We start from the raw sequence: 21,499 nt of genomic DNA on the forward strand, positions 1-21,499 counted from the left end.
TAGGGCCTCAGACAACACAGAGAGACAACACCTACTGAGTCTTTATTGTACGTGCATAGTTGCTCTAAACATAGCACAAGCATTCACTCACTTAATTCTCTAGCAACCCTATGAAGCAGGTGCTATTTTAATTTTTTTAATGGCTGCATCCAGGCCAATAATTAAATCTGAGCCACAGCGGCAACCTACACTACCTCTATGGCAAGGCTGGATCCTTAACCCACTGTGCCAGCCCAGAAGAGAAACCCACACTTCCACAGGGACCCAAGCTGTGGCAGTCTGATTCTTAACCCACTGTGCCACGATGGTGACTCCTGAAGCTGTACTCCTGTCATCCCCTTTTTGAATAGGTGAGGAAAGTGAACCAGAGATAGATTAAGAAACTCGAGTGGTAAAACTAGGATAGTGAGCACAGGCTACCTAATTCCAGAGATCCAGTCCTTACCCTTGAGCCAAAAGGCCACAAAGCCACTATGTGGAGGAGAAAGAGGGACATTAAATTTAAGTTATTGTCAAGTCACCTATTTTGAAACCAGGAGAAGCATTAGTAATTATAAATAAACTGAGCAAAGCAACTGACAAATAACGAAAATACTCATTCAGTGGTGTCCCTCTATCCCTCTATATAAACAATAGACAGCTAGAAAGTTGAATGATGACATAAACAACAACAGGAAGCAAAAATTAAATATCTCTGAAGCTTGAGGGATTCACGAACCACATGAATACGATTTAGGGCTCTGTGGAGAAACGCAAAGGGAGGCAAGAATGAATGGAAGAAGGCAGGTTGCTCTTGGAGGGAGGAGCTGGAATCGTTCAAATGGCATTGCTTTCTAAACTCGAAGGTGATATGATAAAGAAGAAAAATAACCATTTTTTCCCTTTCTGAAAATTGGTGATTTGATTGTAAATTTCCCATGGAAAAATCTATATGTGACGCTCACGTTGCAAAGTTTGGAAGGGAAAAATGGTGAGAGCAGCCACGTCTATACATGATCAAAGTGTGTGATAAAATGCCAGCAATCAGAAGAATTTTATAGTTTAGGCCTAGAGAAACAGACCAGTAGGACAGGATATTGAGTTCTAAAACATTTCTAGATGAGCAAGAGAAGTGGAGGAAAAAATAAATAACACTGAAATTCTGAGCAGCTATCTAGTATGGGGGGCCAAGAGGGTGTCTAAAAAATCCCCAAACTAAAGAAATTCTAGAATCCTAAGATCTCTGATTCTTCCTTTCTTTCTTAAAGGAAAAAAAAAATAATATTCCAATGAATACAACAGTTACAATTAAAGAATGAAACAATAAAAGACTTAAGAGAAACAAAAATTTATCAAAAGTATTATTTTAAATGAAAATTAAAACAATTATTAAAAACACTGGTTATGAGAAAAAGTCTTGTAATTACCAGTTGTAAACTTTAATTACAAGAGCTTTCTTCTTGAAGGATATATTTAAGAATTAAAAGATTAGGTGAGGAGTTCCCATCATGGCGCAGTGGTTAACAAATCCGACTAGTAACCACGAAGTTGCGGGTTAGATCCCCGGCCTTGCTCAGTGGGTTAAGGATCTGGTATTGCTGTGAGCTGTGGTGTAGGTCACAGACGCGGCTCAGATCCCGAGTTGCTGTGGCTTTGGCGTAGGCCGGCGGCTTACACCTCCGATTAGACCCCTAGCCTGGAAACCTCCACATGCCGCGGGTACGGCCCTAGAAAAGGCAAAAAGACACACACACACACAAATAAATAAATAAGATTAGGTGAAATAACATTCCTGGCTTTCTAACAGTTTGCAATTCCACTTCCACCACCTACAAAAATCGTAATTATAATCATAAAAATCAGAAAAAGAGAAAAAGCTTCTCTGATCGTGAAGGGCAAACTGTATGAACAGACATTTTGCTAAAATATATTACATCAAAATATAAAATATTATCCACATCCAAAAATATATATATCAAGTTGAAAACAAACTTTAAAAGGGGGAAATTGTTTGCCACATATATGACTGCGTTAGTTCAGGCCAACACAAAATACAATGGACTGGGTGGCTTAAACAACCAGAAATATATTTTTCATCCTCTGGAAACTGGAAGTCCAAGATCACAGTGCCAGTTTCTGGTGAGAGCCTCCTCCAGGCTTGCAGAAGGCCACCTTCTTACTACGTCTTTACCTGGACTTTCCTCCATGCGTGCACGTGCACTTAGTGAGAGGGACAGAGAAAGCTCTCTAGTGTCTCTTCCTGTAAAGGCATCAATCCCATCATGGGGACCCAGTCTTCACAGGCTAATCAAAACCTGATTACCTTCCAAAGGCCCCAGGTCCAATCACTATCACATTAAGAGTTAAGGGCTTCAACATACCAAATTTTGAGGAGACACAATATTCAGCCCATAGCACAGTTAATTTCCTTTAAAATCCATAAAAAAAGTTTTTAAGTAGCCCTAGATACAAAGGTACTGAGGACTTTAAACATAGATTTATTGAAAAATAAATAAAAACGTCATGTAAACTATTATGGGGTGTTAGTTAAAGAAATGCAAAGTAAAACTTCAGAGTGCCTTTTTTTTTAGACTTATCAGTATGTAGCATTTCCACAAAGTATATGATATAGAAGAAAGATGAGTGGATAATCCTACATTTTGTCCATAATGTAAACTGATGCAACCAATTTGGGAGGGTGTATAGCAATATTTACCATAATTTAAAAGATAGATAAATAGAATATATCTAATATTTATATATCTCTGTAATGTCAACTATATGAAGTTGTCCTACCCTCATACATAAAGGCTAATTTTGAGAATCGGTAATATTGTGTGTAAAGCACCCAGCACATTTTCTGGTCCATGTCATGGGCAATATTAAAGAGGACTATGGGACAGAAAAAAAACTCTGTGTGCTCTTAATATCTCTAGTTTACAGCTGAGCAAAGTGAGAGACAGAAAGATCTCAGCCATGTTCTAGTTCAAAGCATTCATGGATGGTAAGCCCCCCAATTCAAAACCAAGTCTACTCATTTCGAATTTCGTACTGCATTATCTGTATCAAGATTGTCATGAAACATCACAATAATCACCGAGTTATTTTATCAGCTATTTACTTCTACACAAAGCCACCCCAAAACTGAGTGTTCTCTTTCTCACCATTCTGTGGGTTGGCTGATCTCACATGATCTTTTCTGGGTTCACTTAGGCAGGTATCACCATCTGGAGGCTCCACTGTGTCCACAGACACTAAAGTAGCCTCATCACTTGTCTAGGCTACATGCAGCTTTACCAGGGCATCTTTATCTATGTCATCTCATTATTCAGTGGCCTAACATGGACTCCTTAATATGTGACAGATAAGTTCTAGGATGGCAAGTCCCACTGCGCAGGCAGTGAACAAGCCTCTCCTAATGACACATTTGCTGAATGCCCCCTGGACAAATTACGTCAGATGATCAACCCTAGAGTCAGTGTGGGAGAGGACTATGAAAGATTGTAGAGGGCTAAAAGACCTGCATCAGGTGAAGTTTGAAAGAGACTGGGACGAGCATTAGTAACCTATGTCTTGTTTTTGTAAATCAAGTTCTATTGGGATATTAACATATAGCCACACCCATTAGTTAAGTGTTATCTATGGAGGCTTTTTTTGCTTGAACAGCAGGGTTGAGCAGTTGTGGCAGAGACCACTACTACTGTCTGCCCCACCAAGGCAAAGCTACTTACTACATGGCCCTTTACAGAGAAAGCTGGCAAATCTAGGAGATGGAGTAGGTGGTACCCCAAGTCTGTATCACACAGTACCAAACCACATGTTCATGCAAAGTTCCATTGCTAAAACCCTTCCCCAGTCTCCAGCCCCCACATTTTTTTAAACCCCTTAATTCATTCTTCTTGTCCCATTCATGAGCACTATTATTTTAAAGCGTTATTACATCTTAATTTCACTGGGCTTTAATCTTACAATGGTGCTCAATTTAAACTACAATTACTATAGTTGGGCAACAAGGATTATACAATCACTTTACAGCAAAGATACTTACAGGTATTCCCTATGGTAATGGAGACTGCATATTCTAATTCTGAATGGAACTTTTAACTTTGGAGCAATAGACAAACACAATGAGAGAGCACTTTGGAGATTCGTTTTGATGTGTTGCATTAAGCTCCCTCTAAATAGCAATAGGGCTTCAGCAAATAAATTACTTTCTTTCCATTTTGCTCTGGGCCCTAGCAGACAAGATGCATTTAGAGGAGAGCTTGCAAAAGCTCCAAGAGACCAAAAGCCTCCCTGGGTTTTCCTGGAGTGCTCTCTCCACTGTGGAGTGACTGGAAACTATAAAAAGGCAAAAGTCATACATCTCTTTATGGCAGCATTTTACTTGAGCATCATCTTACTTATTAAATCACCAACTCAATAAAGAACAGATAACCCTATTCCAGTGCACAATACAGTTTAGTAGGAATGAATGTTTGCTTCATAACTGCATATTTTTTCTTATTATTTTAACCTAAGTCACCCTTCTATTTTAAACCATCTTTTTCTGGTGCTGGTCCTTCTTCCTAGAATGTGCTTCCTTTCTGGTTGCCTGATAATAATCAAAACCCAGCTGGCACTTTAACTCTCCTCCAAGTCCATTTTTTTTTTTCCCAGACAGTTACCTGTAGAAAAGGCAGCCTAGAATCATGGTCAGTCTCTGCCACTTATTTCCATTTAATCTTGGGAAAATTAGTTATCCTGATCCTTGGTTTTCTATCTATAAAATAGGAAAAATGCTACTACCTACCTTTAAGACTGTCAAGATAAATAATAACAAAACATGGTCTCTGCACAGAGCTAGAGTAGGAAAATATATGAGTTTCTGGCTCCTCTCTGTCTTTTTTTTTTATGTACCTTAATGGAATTTTCCCATTTTTCTACTTTATTACATATCGTTTTTTGATGCTATAAGTATTTAATACCACTTTTTGCATGTCCTCAGATTGTGCAATTGTGAGGTTATAGATCATGGTTTAATATATTCTTATAATCGTCACCTTACCAGTGAGCTCTATTGTAAGTACTAAATTGTTTATAGAAGGAAGGAAGGTAGGATGGAAGAGAAGGAAGGAGGGAGAGGAAGATCGTACGGCCTCTGGAAGAGGGAATTTGTGGATTATTAATGCAATGGCACATAAATTTGGGCTTCTGTTGAAACAGAACTTCAGTTGGCAAAGGAAACTCCAGACTGATCAATATTTTAAAGGGATAGATGAATAATTCGGAAGAAATTTTAAATGACTTTCCAACCTTCCTAAAATTGTAGGATGTAATCATAGTTCCCTGCTCTAAAAAATATTTAGTGGGGAAGGTGGAATAAATATTCACCTGATTGGCAGCCGAAATGGAAAAGCCATTCTTATTCAGGTCAGAGGTTGGCGGGGGGCAGGTGGAGCCTGAGAGGGTAGATCTAGCCTTGCAACCTATCTTCCGTGTGAACCTTGACCTCACCTCCAATTTCCCCGTCCCTTCCATGCTGATCCATCCACCAAGGCTTATTGATCAGTGGCAAGTCTAGACCACTGAAAACATTGGCATGAGGGCTCTCCTTCCCAGAAGTTCCTATGATGTCTGCAGTTAAACTTTCTCTACTCAGCGTGTGAATGAAGAGTTGTGATCATTTCTGATCCCTGCTTGGACGTCTCCACCTTTCCTGGAGGCTTTTTGGCTCATAGAACCAGTCAGTCCTCAGTTTCTCTTATTTTTTGGCTGCACTACCATCTGGCCCATCATGTCCATCCCTTCTTCTGTGGTCTTTGTCATTTGGACACAAACCACACCCAACCAGGCATCCCCCCCAGCACTGCTGTCCTCTGCTGGGCTCATCCCTGAGTCTAGAATCTCAGTCTCATATCAATCACTCTGGGCTTTGCTTAGCATCAATATGGTGACTGTTTAACTTGTCCTCCAAACTAGGGCACCTTCAAGAGTAAAACAAATAATTAATAGTTTTGTCAGGAAAGTGTAAAACAAGTTCATCTGGGAGAAGCCAAATATGTTGCTTTTGCTCAGTCTTCCAGCTCTATCAACTCTTATTGACCTAGTCTCTTTTCTGGCCAGCTGGATACCATATCATCCACTCTTCAGGTAGTGAAGCAATATGCAACTGCCACACATAAGAGCTTCTAACCAGTTACAATATGTACCAAACAAATCCCTGTTGGGTCATCAGCATCTATATTACTTTCAAGCAGAAGGAATTTAATACAGGAATTGGATACCTGGAAGATAGAACTGCTGCGAGGCATATGGAGTGGTGAGGCAACCTAGAGACTGGGGAAGATGTGACCATATTTCAAGCTAGAGGCGCAAGAGAGAAGACAATGTTATCAGAGCTCGGCATTCATGCCTTTGCCTGTTGAGTGGGCACTGGTAGAGATGGAACCTGGGAACAAAAGAAAAGGGGCAGATACTCTTCTTTCCTACTATCCTCCAATTTCCTGCCTGTGCTTATTCTGGGTGGTCCATAATGATTCCAGCTTCCAAAGGAGCTTATGAAAAGTCAACCTGTTGAGGTCATTTTGGCCGTAAAAGACCGAGCAGAACAAATCTCAGAACAAGCAGGTGGACACGCAATGATCTAACCAAATCTCCACATGTGCAAGTCTCTTCTATAGATGATACATGAATGAACCCTTTGCACTGCAATGACCCTCATGCCTACATACAGGAGGCTAATTGCAACTAATATGTTTGAGTTGATCTGCTTAGAAACATTAAACCAGGAGCCCAGTTGTTCTTCATGTCCAGTGCTCTGCAATTTAAAGTATCCCAGAATCTCGAGGCTATAAATGACAACAGCGATGACTGGGCTGAATCACTGAATGAAAGCTTCTATGAGGAACATCAGTCCGGGATGACTGATTGCCTCGGAGAAGTTCTCTGCAGAGAGTGTTGATCAGGAGGTGGGTTGAAGGAGTACCTTTTGGATGGTCTCCACGTCTTCAGTGAAGACTATCCAGGGAGTCCAGCTGACATCATCTAAGAGTTTAGGGATTCTCAGTCATCTCCGGAGAAATGTGTGTCTCTGCCATGATGAAACATTGGCCTATTTAAAGTCCTTGGAAGTTTTGTTTTACTTTTGCTTTTTTTTTTTTTCCCAGGTATACACCTGAGGTATATGGAAGTTCCCAGGCTAGGGGTCGATTCGAAGCTACAGCTGTGGGTCTATGCCACAGTCACAGCAACAGATCTGAGCCGTGTCTGTGACTTACACCACAACTCATGGCAACGTCGGATCCTTGACCCACTTAGCGAGACCAGGGATTGAATCCTCATCCTCATGGATACTAGTCCGGCTTATTACTGCTGAGCCACAATGGGAACTCCTGGAAGTTTTGTTGTAAGGGTGTGCACAGTGGCAGCATATGTTAAATTCACCGGCTTTGGAGTCAGAAGTTCTTGGATTTGAATCTTGACTTTTTCACTACCAAGCAATTTGATCTGGGGGAAATCTTAGGCTCCATTCTAATTCCCTCATTTTAAAAATCAAGGCGTTCTGGAGTTCCCTGGTGGTGCAGAGGGTTAAGGAACCAACATTATCATTGCTGGGGCTTGGGTCCCACCTGTGGCATGGGTTTGATCCCTGGCCCCCATGGCCAAAAAAATAAATAAAAATCAAGATATTCATATGACCAAATATATAAGATTATCGAAATTATTTACTGAAATAATATTTTCGAGAAGATTGTTGCAATAGTCGAGCCCATAAATACTAGCTGCTATTGCTATTTTAAAAATTAGTTTTAGTCATTCTACTCTTAATGGAAATAGGCTAGCCTCAAATCTATTAAAAATGTTGTTTATACTCAAATCATTAAGGTGGAAGACAAGTTCAATAAAAGATATCGAAAACAGACAGCCTAGCATCTGAATAAGCTAAAAGAGAGAGATTAGTTTAAAAAATGATCACAACATTCAAAATTTCTCTATAGTTTGAATTATAGACAGAAGTGAGTTCAAAAATGTCAAATATTTATTAAAGGAAAAAAATAAGTCAAAGATATTATAAGTCTGGTCCCTTATGCCAAATTCTACTACCACAGCTGGTATAATTATTTCAATTTTTTTCATCTTTTTTGATAATTTGTAGTAAATTATTTTGTACACATTCACCAAATAGTCTGTTGCTTTAGGCCAATCTCTATAACTCTATATTATGGTCCTGAAATACCAGTGGTGATATTCTTATATTTAGATAAGAAAGGCTTTCTGTGGGCAGGGCAGAAGAGAAAATAGGGGCTTCCTTTTTTTAAGATGTGTATCATAGTTTATTTATCCATTCCTCTAATGTCGGACATTAGTTTCTCCCAGTTTTCATAGTCACGCATTATGATGCAAATATTATTTCCCATCCATATGAAATTACCAATCTTCAGCATTTCAACCTATGAAAAAGACCAGTTCATATGGTCCAATCCAGTAGATTTTTAGTATTTTGGCTTTCTCCCTAAATTTTCAGAGTTGGGTGATTTGAGCAAAATTTATGAACATAAATGCAGTTCATAGATATTTCAGAGTTGCTTTCCCTACCAGTCTTACAAATTCAAACTCCTACTAAGCTTTCATGAAAGTATTGATTGCTCCTTAATATTTTTAATTATTTATATATATATATATATACATACATATATATATATATTTTTTTTTTTTCTTTTTGCCTTTTCTAGGGCCGCTCCCACGGCATATGGAGGTTCCCAGGCTAGGGGTCTAATTGGAGCTGTAGCCACAGGCCTACGCCACAGTCACAGCAACTCGGGATCCAAGCCACGTCTGCAACCTACACCACAGCTCACGGCAACGCCGGATCCTCAACCCACTGAGTAAGGCCAGGGATCGAACCCGCAACCTCATGGTTCCTAGTCAGATTCGTCAACCACTGTGCCACAACGGGAACTCCGATTATTCATATTTTGATGGCCACTTACATCCCTTCCACAACCACACAGACTCACTTTTTACAACCTCCCCTGTCTTCAATTTTTTTCAGCTTTTCTGCTCTTTCTCTTACTCAACTGATTAATATCAATAGCAACCACCTTTTCAGGGAGAGTCACAGAAAATTATTTGAAACTACTTTCAAAAGTTCCACCTGCCAAGCTGTAATGTGTCAGTTATGGAATAAAAACACAGCTGAATACATAGGATTTGATGAGATCCCATATACTGTCTCATCTGTGTAGGAGAAGGTTACAGACAGTACACTGAGCACTGAACTGATAGTTTGAAAACTTGTACTTTAGCCTCTGTTCTTCCACCTACTACTGGGTGGACTTTGACAAATTTGTTGATATTTTCAGGACTCTGTTCTGTTTAATCTTCTATAGAAATTGAGATTTCAACTAAAAATCTCTGTAGTCTTTTCAGAATTGAAAGTGTTTCCTATTCAAATATTCTAAATATACATGTATATATATGTATATTTACATATATAAATACACATGTATGTACACACACATATATATATACATATATAAATGTCTTCAGGAGGTGAAATTAGAGTAAAATTTTCTTACTTTATACAGTTTTTAAACTTTTAATGACAATAATGCCTTGCTTGTATAATTTTAAACATAAAGGGTTTTAGAATTCCAATTCTGATAATGGCCGAGTAGGTTTTAGCAAAATAAATCACCCACACACAGCAATTATATATTCTAGAAAAATAATTTTAAAAGATGTTTTAATGCAGTAGAGAATGCACACAGGGAGACAGAAACAGGGATAAGTCACTTGCTGAAAAAAGGGAAGCCCACTCATGGAGATCCATGTTCCTGCAGTATTGTTCCAAGAGCCCGTCCAAGCTCCAGTGTTGAAGGGTCCCAGAACTAAGCACAAGTACACGGCACCACCTCTCATCTTGAGTTGAGAGGATGTAGATAAGAGGTGAGGGAGCAAAGACTGGGGTGGAAGAAAACTAAAGAATAAAGAGGTGACAGTGGTGTAACCCCAAAATTGTGTATAGGAAATCTCAATCCTTGGCTGAGCGGGGGCATCATGATATGTGACATTTGAAGGCCAGAGAAACCTTAGAAGAAGGTCAGTTTCTGCCCTTTAGTGTGGAAAGTGACAATTTGAAGTTTAAGTCCTTCTTAGTTAGAGGGCCATGGGAAACACCTGGGACTTCACACTAATTCGAATTTAACAAAGCTTAAATTTAAACTTCCTTAAGTTCAAGTTCAAGGTGACCATCTTGTAATTTTACTGCTTTCCATTGTACATATTAACACTTCAGAGGAAGATATCAGAATTAAGTCTCTGAAATGTGTTCCCATGGGAGTTCCTGTTGTGGCACAGCGGAAATGAACCCAACAAGTATCCATGAGGATGCAGGTTCGATCCCTGGCCTCCCTCAGTGGGTGAAGGATCCGGTGTTGCTGTGAGCTGTGGTGTAGGTCACAGACGTGACTCAGATCCTGCATTGCTGTGGCTGTGGTATAGGCTGGCAGCTACAGCTCTGACTCAACCCCTAGCCTGGGAACTTCCATATGCAGGTGGGTCCAACCCCCCCCCAAAAAAAAGGATTCCCACAATATTTAGTAAACAATAAAAATTAGGAAGTTACCATTGTGGCTCAGCAGGTGAAGGACCTGATGTAGTCTCTGTGAGGAGGCAGGTTCCATCACTGGGCTCATTCTCTGGGTTAAGGATCCAGCGTTGCTGCAAGTCTTGGTGTAGGTGACAGATGCAGCTCAAATCTGGTTTTGCCATTGCTGTGGTGTAGACCTCAGCTGCAGCTCTGATTCAACCCCTAGCCTGGGAACGTCCGTGTGCAGTCGGTGCAGCCATAAAAAGAAAAATAAGTAAATAAATAAATAAATAATAAAAATAGTAAATATATGAGGGAGAAGAAAAATGGGATATAAAGTCAGGAAAAAGGAATGGACTTTTTTTTTTTTACATTTTTTTTATTACTCAAATGAATTTATCACATCTGTAGTTGTATAATGATCATAACAATATGATTTCACAGGATTTCCATCCCACAGCCCAGGCACATCTCCTCACCCCCCAAACTGTCTCCTCCGGACACCATAGGTTTTTCAATGTCTGTGAGTCAGCATCTGTTCTGCAAAGAAGTTCTGTCTGTCCTTTTTTCAGATTCCACATGTCAGTGAAAGCATTTGATGTTGGTGTCTCATTGTATGGCTGACTTCACTTAGCATGATAGTTTCTAGGTCCATCCATGTTGCTAAAAATGTTGGTATTTCATTCTTTTTGATGGCTGAGTAATGTTCCATTGTGTATATGTACCACATCTTCTGGATCCACTCCTCTGTCGATGGACATTTAGGGTGTTTATTGGCTATTGTAAATAGTGCTGCAGTGAACATTGGAGTACATGTCTTTGCGAGTCGTGGTTTTCTCTGTGTAGATACCCAGGGGTGGGATTGCTGGATCCAATGGTAGTTCTATGTTTAGTTTTCTGAGGACTCTCCATACTGCTTTCCACAGTGGTTGCACCAATTTACAATCTCACCCACAGTGTACTAGGGTTCCTTTTTCTCCACCCCTCTCCAGCACTTATTGTTTGTAGATTTTAGATGATGGCCATTCTGTCTGGTGTAAGGTGGTACCTCAGGGTGGTTTTGATTGGCATTTCTCTAATAATGAGTGATGTTGAGCATCTTTTCATGTGTTTCTCGGCCATCTGTATGTCTTCTTTGGAGAACTGTCTGTTTAGATCTTCTTCCCATTTTTGGATGGGGTTGTTTGTTTTTTTTGGTATGGAGCTGCAGAAGGTGTTTATGGAATGGACTATGTTTATACACAGTGTTGTTGTCTTGATGCATCCAAGAAATGGAAGAAGATTAGTAGCTGCTGGGATTCAGGATTGGAATTGAGTTGGGTAACCGGGTGTGTGTGTGTGATCATAAACAAACAACACAAGGGATTCCTACGGTGCAGAAAGAGCTTTACATCCTGATTGTGTATATCAGTTGAAGGAAGGGTCCCACGCCAGTTGATAATGAAGGAGGCTGTGCCATGTATGGGGGGAGCGGATATATGAAGAATCTGTGTACATTCAGCTCAATGTTACCGTGAACCTAAAACTGGTCTATGAATTCCCTGGCGGCCTAGTGGGTAAACGATTCAGCGTTGTTACTGCTATGGCTCGGCTTTGATCCCCGACCACGGAACTTCTCCATGCCATGGACAAGCCAAAAAACAAACAAACAAGAAAACCAAAAAAAAAAAAAAAACAAAAAAAAACAAAAAAAAACCAACAACAACCCCACAAAACAAACAAACAAAAACTGCTCTAAAAGATAAAACACTGGAGTTCCCGTCGTGGCTCTGTGGTTAACGAATCTAATAGAAATACTGAGGTTGATCCCTGGCCTTGCTCAGTGGGTTAAGGATCTGGCGTTGCCATGAGCTGTGGTGTAGGCTGCAGACGTGGCTTGGATCCCATGTTGCTGTGGCTCTGGTGAAGGCCATTGGCTACAGCTCCGATTGGACCCCTAGCCTGGGAACCTCCATATGCCGTGAGTGCAGCCCCCAAAAGACAAAAGACAACAAATAAATAAATAAAAGATAAAACACATTTTTAAAAAGTGAAAAAAAGATTCTGTTGATAATATTCTGTTGACAATAAATAAATAAATAAATAAATAAAAGATAAAACATTTTTAAAAAGTGAAAAAAGATTTTGTTGATAAAAAGATTCTGTTGAGAGTTTTTCCTCTAATATCAGGAACAAGACAATGACTACTGTATGTATCAATAGTCCATTCCTTCATTACAGATAAAACTTGAGCATATTGAGGCTAAGTAAAATAAGCCAGTCACAGAAAAAGAAATACTGTGTGCCCCACTTACATGAATGATCTAGAGTAGTCACATCCATTGAAACAAAGAGTAGAATGGTGAGAGCCAGGGGCTAGGGAGAGAGGGAAAAAATAGTGGTTGTTTAATGGGCATAGAGTTTCAGATTTGTCAGATGACGTAGTTCTATTTTATTTTATTTTTTACTTATTTTTTTTTCCCTTTTTGCCTTTGCTAGGGCTGATCCCTCGGCATATGGGAGGTTGCCAGGCTAGGGGTCTAATTGGATCTGTAGCTGCCAGCCTACACCACAGCCACAGCAACGCTGGATCCAAGCCACGTCTGCAACCTACACCACAGCTCAAGGCAATGCTGGATCCTTAACCCACTGAGCAAGGCCAGGGATCGAACCCGCAACCTCATGGTTCCTAGTTGGATTCGTTAACCACTGAGCCACGACGGGAACTCCTCAGATGCCATAGTTCTGTACATTGATTACACAGCAATGAGTATACCTAATAATATTGAACTGTTAAAAACAGTAAGGATGGGGAGTTCCTGCTGCGGCACAGTGGGTTGGAAATCTGACTGCAGTGGCAACTATGGAGGTAAGTGTTCCATCCCCTGCCTGGCACAGTGGGTTATGGATCCAGCATTGCCACAGCTGCAATGCAGGTTGCAGCTACAGCTCAGATTCATCCCCTCCCCTGGGAAAAGTCCACATGTCATGGGTGAGGCCATTAAAAAAAAAAAAAAAAATGAAGGATGGTAAACGTTGTCATGTATATTTCAGCATGATTTTTAAAATGTTAAAGCAGGAAAAAAAGTGCAAAGGAAACCACAGACTAGGATAGGATAGTGACAGTGTATTTCTTTCAGAAGATTTTATTGACTTCCTTTGGATTATATACAGAGTTGACGTAAATAAAAAATAAAAAAAGAAAACGCAATAAAAACGGTCAAACACCTTCAAAATGTATTAACCAAAGGGCATAGGAATGCCCAATAAGCACATAAAAAAAGTACTCAACATAATTCGTCAACAGGAAAATGCAAATTAAATCCAAAATGGGATACTATTTCACACCTACTAGAATGCTGGCAGGGATGTGGAGCCAATTTTACTTTACTCACACTGTTTTAAGGCCCACTCAGAGAAAGAGCATGCTGTTCTGAGTTCTAAATTTGGAAGACGAAAATTTAATCTGACGGAAATCTTTTGTCAGATGAGAGCATCACCTCACTGTGGTTTTCTACCTTCCCTCTGGCAGCGTTCCCAAGGCTAAATGGGTATCTTCTTCTCCATGCCTGGCAGTTTGATAATCAACCCTTCCAGCACAATTGTCTGCTTAACCCAGCAGCCACCCTTTCTATGGGCTCATCTGTGCTGTATTGCCCTGAGGTGCCATCAGGAAGAAGGAGGAGGCTTTATTTGATCATCGTCTGGAAACAGCCTTGTCAACGCGGAGACCAAGGGGCATTTATCAATTTTCTTATAGTCCAGTGTGGATTTGGCTGTATCATGGATTTGGGTGCATTGCCCTGAATTCAGCTGGTAAAGCAGAACATGAGAAGTAATTTTTCTGTATGCCAGACATTCTGATAAGGACAAAACACATTTCATTTTGGTTTTATCCCAAGTCTATGAAGTAGAATATTTTACTGACTATCAGAGAGTGGTCGAAATGCTTTCATAGAGCTTACCAGCCGGAAGGGGCTGAGCTGAGATTTCAGCAGAGTTCCGTGTTGACTTCCCTACCCTTGTTTTTTATTATTATTACTATTATTATAATACTCATTATTTACTGTTAGAACTGGATAGAAATAAAAAGAACCCCCTAGAGTCTGAGGATAAGCAAAGGTAGTCAGGAACCCGGTAGCCTCAACCAACAGACTGATGAAGACAGGAAGGAAAGGGTGATTAATGAAGAACCATGTGACTCTTTGGGAGGAAGCAAGAGATTCTCCCATAACTGTTTCACTGAATTGTTATCATTATGATAAAGAGTCAGTATTTGTAGTTAGGAAAATTTCCATGCCCCTAATACTATGTATACGGAGACAGATATTGAATTCTGCTGATCATCAAAGTCAATAAAAAGGAGGATTGAATCAGACTATCAGCTTGCTTGGGGCTTGTGAGAATATCACTAGGGATCAAGCAGCTTTTGAAATGTTGAACTATGTCTTTCTGCTCAATGATGTAAGAACATAATGATAAGAGTGAGGGAGATGGTACAAAACTTTAATTTTTTTGAGATTTCATTGAGTTAAAATATATGTCATAGTATTTGCCATCTAAAAATGTACAGCTTGACGGCTTTTTGATGCCTGATGTGCAGCCAACAATAGTATATAATTTCAAAATATTTTTATCATGCCCAAAAGAAATCTCCTACTGATTAGTAGTCTCTCTCTGTCTCTTCCTCCAGCCCTTGGGACTCATTAATCTACTCTTGGTCTTACCTATTTTGGACATTTAATATAGATAGAATGAAAAAAATGCATTGCCTTCCGTGTCTGGCTTCTTTCATTTAATATGCTCTTTTCTTTCTTCCTTCCTTCCTTCCTTCCTTCTTTCTTTCTTTCTTTTTCTTTCTTTCTTTTGGCCTTTATAGGGCCACACCCATTTAGCATATGGAAATTCCCAGCCTAGGGGTCTAATTGGAGCTGTAGCTGCTGGCCAACCACCACCATGGCAACTTGGGATGCATATGCGACCTAAACCACAGCTCATGGCAACACAGGATCCCTGACCCCCTGAGCCAGGCCACGGATTGAACCTGCAGCCTCATGGATACTAGTAGGATTCATTTCCACTACACCTAAATGGGAACTCCATACAATCACTGTTTTATGTGCATTATCTCATCTGCAAAAGCATCCCTGATAGAAAGCAAGTGTTTATTACCACAACATTTTAAAAGCACAGAAAATAAAACTCCAAGAAATATTATGCCTCCTCCAATGGTAACTAGCTGAGCTTGAGAAGGAAATGTGGTCTCATCCTCTTTCCTGGTCCACTACTGTCTCCTCTTTTAGCTCTGCATTTGCTTAAGTTTAGACTAGCCACAATGGCAATGCCCACTATGTTATTTTCAAAGTTCATCCATGGCTGAATAATAGCCCTTCACACAAACATACATATTTTGGTGATTCATCAGTTGATAGACATTCAAATTAGTTCCAGTTGTTGGCTGCTATCAATAATGCTTCTCTGAGCACTTGTGTATAAGTTGTTAATGGCCATTTACTGAGTATGCTGTATGTTTTCAGGTTTCGAGTTTATGCTTGAGTTTTCTGGGTCATGTGGTATCCCTTCTATTGTCTTTGGTCTTGTTATCAGAAAAATATTTGCCAAATTATTTTTTAAAATACTATACAGTTTTACATGACCTTCAGGGAAGCATGTGGGTTCTAAAATCTACACATACTTGCCAATGCTTAAAATTGCCTTTTATTACACACATACTAATGGGTATGAAGTGTTTTCTCATTATGGTTTTGATTTGTTTTTCCTTGATGACTAATTTTTTTTTCAAATGCTTATTTGCCATTTGTATATCTTCACTGGAGAAATATCAATTCAAATCCTTTGCCCATTTCTAAAAATAATCGAGGTAAAATTCACATGACATAAAATTAGCCATTTTAAAGTGAACAATTCAGTGGCATTTATTACATTCACAATATTGTATGGCCACCACTTCTATCTAGTTCTGAAAGTTTTGAAACGTTTTCGTCACCCAACCGCTTTCGGTATTTCACTCTTAAGTATTGTGTTAGCCGTGGATTTTTCTCTTTTGGGACAAGTTCCCTAGTTTTTAACCAAGAAAAGGTTTTGGGTTTTGTCAAATACTCTGGGTATTGTTTGAGACGACTCTATGCTTTCTCCCTTTTATTCTGTTTATGTGGTATATCACATTGGTTGGTATTCTCTTTGCCAAGATAATCCCCATCTGGTTATGGTAGGTAATCTTTTTAATACACTGTTGGATTTGATTTTCTAATATTTTGCTGATAAATGTTTTCATCTATATTCGTAAAGGATATTTGTCTTTTTTTAATCTTCTATTGTCTTTGGTTTTGTTATCAGAGTAATATTTGCCTTATAGAATGAGGTAGACATAGTCCCTCCTATTTTGTGGAAGAGTTTGGGAAGGATTGCTAATAATTCTTCTTTAAAGTTTGGTAAAATTTGTCACTTAAGCCATCTGATCCTGGATTTCTCTTTGTTGAAAGGTTTTGATTACTCATCACTCATTCTATCACTTTCCTATTAAGACTTTATAGTAAGCCTGTTCAGACATTCTATTTCTTCCAGAGTCAGCTTTGGTAACTTGCGTGTTTTTAGGAATTTCTCCATTATATCTTGGATATCTAATTTGTTAGTCCATAGTTATTAATAACATTCTCTTATAAACTAAATGAATATTGCAGATGCTAAATCAGCTCAAATGGGATTTCAAAATTCTCATTATATAGCCTTAACTTAAGGAAAGAATTTATAGAAAGAATGATTTAATTGTCTAATATCTTTCTTAGTTTTGGTGAATAGCTAAGGACAAATGCCATTTCCTTTTCTATATTTTTACATTTGTATTAAGCTAGGCTTTCAGTGTATTGAACCGTGTTTCAAAAGAGTATCTGGGTCACATTATTGCAAGCCAACACACAATTGCTTTTATTCCTTTACAATTTACTGGTAATCCTCTATGTCTCTAGAGATATTTTCTCTAAGATTCAATCATTTGAACTGCATTCTGATGTTTTGTAAAAACACATTCAAAGATATTTTCCACTCTGGTTCTCAGTGCCCTTTGCTCAAGGACTCATAGAGTATCTTAAAATTTGAATTTAGTTCCAGTTTTAAAAAAAAAGTATACAAATAAACTTCTTTCTCTTACAGCAAATCCAAACATGTTATCATTTTTTGCTAAATATGCTAAGAAATTCAGAATCATATTCACTGTGCAAATATAATAATCTGCTCTACCCAGATGCCCAGATACAACTGCCATAAGATTTAATAAATGTATTGTCTACTTTGTTTTTTCTTAAAATATATAACCTTCTACAAATAGGTAAATCTAAACATTGCAAATTATTGAAGGACTATCCCAGGCTACCTTAATCATTTTACAGTTTGAGAAACACATGCAGAAAGACTTGGTTTCATCTAAGTTGAAGCTTGAGTCATTTATTATATACCTTTTTATTACATTTACATGCTACCCTGCTTTATAAAATAGAAGCAGAGTGCTAGTGATGTATATGGAAAAATAGAACTACGATTTATTGAGAAATAGATTGTTAGATGTCTTATAAAAACCATCTTTAATTCTTTATTATAAAAATGGAATGGATAAAGAAGATGAATAAATGTACCCAATGGAATATTATTCAGCCATAAAAAGAGTCATATAATGCCACTTGCAGCAACATGGATGGATCTAGAGATTATCACATGGAGTCAAGTCAGTCGCACAGAGAAAGACAAATATCATATTTTATCATTTATGTGTATAATCTAATAAAAATAACACAAAGGAGTTCCCGTCGTGACGCAGTGGTTAACGAATCCAACTAGGAACCATGAGGTTGCGGGTTCGATCCCTGGCCTTGCTCAGTGGGTTAAGGATCTGGCATTGCCGTGAGCTGTGGTGTAGGTCGCAGACGTGGCTCGGATCCCACGCTGCTAAGGCTCTGGCGTAGGCTGGCGACTGTAGCTCCGATTCGACCCCTAGCCTGGGAACCTCCATATATTGCGGGAGCGGCCCTAGAAAAGGCAAAGAGACAAAAAACAAACAAACAAACAAACAAACCAAAAAAAACATGAAAGAACTTATTATTAAAAATAAACACAGATTTCCAAACCAATCATATGGTATCCATAGATGGAATTGTTGGCAGGGAGGGAAGAACATTTACATACTAGATGATTAATGAGAACCTACTGCATAGCACAGGAAAATCTACTCAATAGTTTGTAATAACCTATATTGGAAAAAAGAATGGGTGTATTTATATGTGTGACTGATTCATTTTGCCACACACTTGAAAGTAATTTAGCGTTGTAAGTCAACTGTATTCCAGTTAAACAAAAGAGTAAGTGACAGCTTTAGGTATGTTAAGCTCTGCCTTTGGACTTGCTGTCCCCAGTGCCCAGAATATTCTTCCTTTGACGCTGCTCCTGGCTGGGTTTTTTTGTGTTTTCCTCTCCTTCTGTTAAAGACACCCTCCCTGAAAAGCCTGTTTAAAGTATTCTGTTTTCCTGTCTCCTGGCATCCTGCTTCGGTCTTTTGAAATACTACCCTTTATGATCATTTTCCTTACTTCTTTCCTCGTGTAATGTCTCTGCCTGGGATTAGCATGTACGTTTGACAGGAAAGTGTCTGACTTCATCTCATGCATTGTTAGTACCAGTAAGAACAGAGCCTGCACTTAGGAGGTTGTTTAATGAGTAATTACACCGTTCACTTATACTATCAGATCAGGGGCATGGAAACCTCTAAAATGGGGCTTACTTAGAGCAGAGGATAAGGACATACCATAGTGATTCCTAGAGATGCTTTTTCTTACTCACCCAGCCAGACAGAATTTTTATTTCCATTCTACTTATTTATCTTCATTTTTTTTCAGTTTTTTGAGGTAAGATTAACTATATATATATATATATATATATATATATATTTAAGGTGTACATATGCTGTTTTGATATAAATATATTTGTTTAATAATTACCACCAGCAAGCTAATTAATATATTCCTCACCTCACATGGTTGTCATTGTGTGTGGTGTGTGTATGTAGTGAGAACGCTTAAGATCTACTCTCTTAGCAAATGTCAATATACAGTATATTACTATTAACTATAGTTACAATGATGCATGTTAGTCCTCCAACTTTGTAACTAAAAGTTTGTATCCTTTGGCCAACATCTGCCTATTTCTCCCATCTTCCTTCAGCCCCTGGCAACCACCATTCTACTCTCTGATTCTGCAAGTTTGAGTTTTTTAGATACTATATTTAACTAATATCATGCAATATTTCTCCTTCTATGTCGGTCTTATTTCATTTCACACACACTTAATTTTAACTGGTGTAATAAAACACATCTCCTATCATGCAGTCAATTGTATTAATGAAATAGTCTTTATGGGGTTTCAGATATCACCAAATGTAGGAGTTAAAGCTCTCCAGAGAAATAAACCAAGAATACGTGTGTGTGTGTTGTATGTGAATATGTCTGTGTACACACAGAGAGAGGGAACAAGGTGGGGGGCATTTATTTTAAGGAATTGGCTCAGTGCCATCACTGAGCCTGGCAAGTCCAGAATCTGCAGAGTAGCTCGATGGGCTGGAGACCCAGGGAAGTGCTGGTGCTGCAGTTTGAGTCCGAAGGCCGTCTACCCACAGAATGTCCGTCTCTTCCAGGATATGTCTTCTTCTACTTAGGTCTTCAACTGATTGCATGAAGCCCACCCACATTATGGAGGGGAATCTGCTTTCATCAAAGCCTGATTTCAGTGTAAGTTCCTCCTTAAAATTCCTTTTCAGAAACAGGCAGAATACTGTTTGAGTGACTATGAGGATAATGTGGTCTTGCTAACTTGACCCATAAAATTAACCATCACAGAAAGTAAAAACATTAATGATACATTTAGAGTGAGTGTTTTGTCTTTCCTTCTCATTTTTCCAGGGCCTGATAAGAATCAGCTCTTTAGAGAATATAATATATGGGAGTATTACTAAAGAAAGAAGGTAAAAAGAGAAGTGAATCAAGTTTTAATTAGTTTGTAATTTGAAGCTCGTCTGGACCTAAATGCACATCAACCTTATCTTTACTAGTTAATGTCCTTGCTCTTAGGTGGGTTGGATGAGGGCGGAGCAAACGCAGCATCCTTCGTTTGAGATGCACACGATGCCTTCTACTCGGCCCTTAACTTATGTATGGTAAGTGACAAGACACTGTCATGTACTTTTTGGTATTAAGGAGAGAGTCAGGGATTGGATCATAATGAGAGGATGCTCAAATACAGAATTTCTTTCAGCATGTTTTCATGATATGTTTTAAGGATCCTCTTAAATTTGTTATTTTCAATCCTAATTAATACATATATTAACTCTATTCACTAACATACTAATAACTTTATTTTTTTTTTTTTTTGTCTTTTTAGGACCGTACCCATGGCATATAGAAGTTCCCAGCCTAGGGGTTGAATTGGAGCTATAGCCACCGGCCTACACCACAGCCACAGCAATGCTGGATCCTTAACTCACTGAGCAAGGCCAGGGATCAAACCTGTGTCCACATGGATGCCAGTCAGATTCGCTTCTGCTGAGCCACAATAGGAACTCCACGATTTTTAAATTGAGTATTATTACCTTTAAACAGGGAAATTGGAGCGAGGTTGTTTTAAATTCCTCAACCAAGAAAAGAAACAGCATATCTGAGTGTAACCAAGGTGGTGAGTCAATGTCCATAAGGAAAAGTTGAAGAGTAAATAAAGCCCAAGGGAGTTCCCACTGTGGCTCAGAGGAAATGAATCCGATTAGGAACCATGAGGTTGCGGGTTCAATTCCTGGCCTCGCTCAGTGGGTTAAGGATCCAGCGTTGCCATGAGCTATGATGTAGGTCGCAGATACAGCTCAGATCTGGCGTGGCTGTGGTGCAGGCCAGCAGCCGTAGCTCTGATTAGACCCCT

Source organism: Sus scrofa, chromosome 8, assembly GCF_000003025.6.
Source record: "Sus scrofa isolate TJ Tabasco breed Duroc chromosome 8, Sscrofa11.1, whole genome shotgun sequence".
Classification (NCBI taxonomy): domain Eukaryota; kingdom Metazoa; phylum Chordata; class Mammalia; order Artiodactyla; family Suidae; genus Sus; species Sus scrofa.